The sequence below is a fragment of the Tupaia chinensis genome, unplaced genomic scaffold (genome assembly GCF_000334495.1).
Source record: "Tupaia chinensis unplaced genomic scaffold, TupChi_1.0 Scaffold148680_1, whole genome shotgun sequence".
NCBI lineage: Eukaryota > Metazoa > Chordata > Mammalia > Scandentia > Tupaiidae > Tupaia > Tupaia belangeri.
Genome location: NW_006208529.1, coordinates 139863 through 142826, shown reverse-complemented (window position 1 = coordinate 142826; position 2964 = coordinate 139863). Strand labels below are relative to the sequence as shown.

Here is a 2964-nt window from a genome sequence, read left to right as displayed (position 1 = left end):
ACTACATGGGAGTCCAGTGACATAGCCATTACGCTAACTGCTGGTCCCCAGAGAGTGGGGTCTTTGACCAGAAGTGCCATACAGGCAGACCCCCAGGAGAAGGTCTCAACGCACTCAGCCACCTCATTCTGTGACCAATGGCGACTCTGTAATCAGCTTGCTGTGACATGTGGTGTGACGTGATCACGTGTTTTCAGAAGTGCCTCAGTGCCGTGTGGCTTACTAGGCCATGCAAATGCCATTCGGGTCTTCCTTCAGGGGGCTTAAAATTTCTTTCTAGAGATAAAAGCAAACGCAAGAGTATGGAGTCCCAACTCTAAAGGAACTCTCTCATGGCTTTAGGGCAAGATCCGAGTTCTGAAGCAGGTGAAGATGGAACTTGAAGAAATGCATCAGCATTGCCAGGCATTCGCTCCGCATCTTATTCCTGAGCCAAATCATAGTTGGTTTGAAACATCACTGGTAAATTATAAAATTGATATTTTTTTAATTAAAGAATTACTTTCTTTAACTTTATTTATTTTTCATTTGACCAGAGAGGAACAGAGTTAGAGAGAGAGAGAGAGAGGGAAAGTGAGAAAGTAAGCCACCAGGTCCAGAACTCCAACCGTGGCCGGCCGTGTGGGAATCCAGCATCCTTAACCACCACGCCACCTGCTGGCCCCTAAATTTGATTTTTTTAAAATAAACATTTTCTTTTTCTTCTCCTCTCCTTCTTCCCTTCCCAGCCTCCCTTTTTGTCCTCCTTTTTCCCCTCCCACTTGCCCTCATACCCCCACTTCTTTGTGTCAACGGTGTTGATATTTACATAGCCTTTTCCTTTGGAAAGTTACATTATCGCACTAATGTGTTCTTTGCCTTTAGCAATAAATATGACAACAAGGTCCTTTGATTCCATGCTGTGGGAACATAGCTTCTATTAATGGGGGAAAATATCGACTATTTTCTCCTTGGAATCAAGGTAGCTCACCCTAAAAGGTATCTGAATTACAGATAGTGCTTTGCATATTAAGTTGCTTTTTTTTTTTTTTGCAACTAGGTTATTAAAAACGTGTGAAATTTCTCAGCTAGCCAATGTTCCTGGCTGTGATTCATCATACGGTCTCATTTCTTGGTGTATAATCTGAGGCACATGCATGCTAAGTAGAGAAAACTAATCACAGTGCATTCTGACAATAATCTGGATGTTTCAATAGCGTTGCTTTGTTGTTTCTGAAGCGGCACTGTTTCAGAAGTATTTTAAGTATTACATAAGGGTTTTATTTTCAGTTATTTTCAGTCTTGTTCGCCTCTGCATCTCAGAGGATTAGCCACGTGATTGGACTGGGTTGTATACTCACGTAAGTATATGTGCCCCTCATAAACCCCTCCTGAGTACACTTTGCACCCGTTACCATTTCAACAGTCCCGGCAGATGTGTTGGTGTTTTATTTAGTTCTTCTTTCTGGGAATTTCTAGTGCAATAGACAATAACCAATTAACATACTTCACAGCAAGAGAGGATTGTTCCTAGCATTTAAAAGCAGGACAGATCCATCCCTATAAGTGGATTATTATACCCACTTTTAATGAGACCAACATAATTTCAATGACTATTCCTTTTCCTTTGTACAGTAAATTGTTCCTAAAGCTAAATGAAAATCGTTCACATTCCAGGGATTTGATCTGCTAGTGCTCTATGGATAGTTGTGGTCCTGACATTAGACTTGAATGGAAAAATCTATTTGGAGAGACCAATGAAAAGAGCTGAAATAAATGTGTCTTCATGGAGCGAAATAAAACAAAAACGATAGCGATGGAGAAGAGGGTAACACACAGCAGGGTAACAATAATTGAAAATAAAACCCCACCTGGCCCACGGCTAGCAGGGAAGTAATACAGGAGGGTGATTAGTAGTTAGTCTTGTGAAAAGAATTCTAGTTAGGGACCAGCAGTTAGCGTAATTGCTATGTCACTGGACTCCCATGTAGTCAACTGCGGTTCGAGTCTCGGACCCAGTGGCTGAAACTCACGCTGGGCGCGTGTGTGTGCGTGCCCAAGATTCCGAGAGGAGAATGGAGGAGAATGGAGGAGAAGGGATTGTGGTGTGGCCATCCCCCTGGCGGGTGATTTCTCACTTTCTGTTTCTCTACCTCTGTCTTTCTCGCGAGCACGTGCACCCTATAGCAAAAACTTCTCCAAAAAAAAAAAAAAAGAATTCTAGTTAGAGGAAATAGGTGCGAAAGCCCAGTGGGAGAGCAGGGTTAGCAGCTATGGGGAAAACTTTGGAGAAGTTCTTTTTAGCTGCCTCAGAGAGCTGGGATCAACTGAAAGAGAGGTGTTAGGGAACGGATATCAGAGGAGGCCTAACGTGGGATGAGATGAGCAAGACCAAGAGAAATTGACCAAGTCAAAAGACATTTCTGAAGTAAAATTTACAGCACTCATTGATCAACTGGATTTGAGAAAGAAGCGAAAGAGGAGCTCAGGGATCATTTTGGACATCTCGGACAACGGGGAGACTGTGGTGCCACTCATGAACAAAGACAGTGTGGACATAGCAGGCTGGTGGAGCCCGTGGGACATTTCAAGATGTCCAGTAAAGAAGCAATGAAGTCTGAGGGTATGTCAGTGTACGGGCACTAATTTCATACCAACGTGCAAAGGATTTGTAAGAGGCTCCTTCAAATTAGGCCTCCAAGGATCTGCCACAGGAGAAGGAAACTGAAGGCAGATGCTTTGCAAAATTAGAGGGAAGTAAGCCTTCCAAAAATGATTGAGCAGTCACAGTGTCAAGTGCTACAGGGAGGTCAAACAAGATAAGAACGGAACAGTTCCCATTGGATTTTGCAATAAGGATGTTACTGGTGACCTTAGCAAAACACTGTCAGTAAGGCGGTCAGTGCTGGGTCCAGATGCAGTGGGCTGAAGAATGAGTTGGAAATAAGGAACTGGAGATAGTGAACGCAGACGACTTTTTAAAGA

The 2964-nt window shown here is 43.2% G+C and overlaps 1 long non-coding RNA gene across 1 annotated transcript in view; it reads left to right on the top strand.

Annotated features, from left to right (window-relative positions):
- The first annotated feature begins 348 nt into the window (after positions 1-348).
- LOC102478031 (uncharacterized) overlaps positions 349-2964 on the top strand; it is a 10774-nt gene continuing 8158 nt past the window's right edge. Inside the window, exons 1-2 of the long non-coding RNA XR_337655.1 lie at positions 349-462; positions 1280-1340. This is a non-coding gene — a long non-coding RNA (uncharacterized LOC102478031). The remainder of the gene's footprint in view (positions 463-1279; positions 1341-2964) is intronic.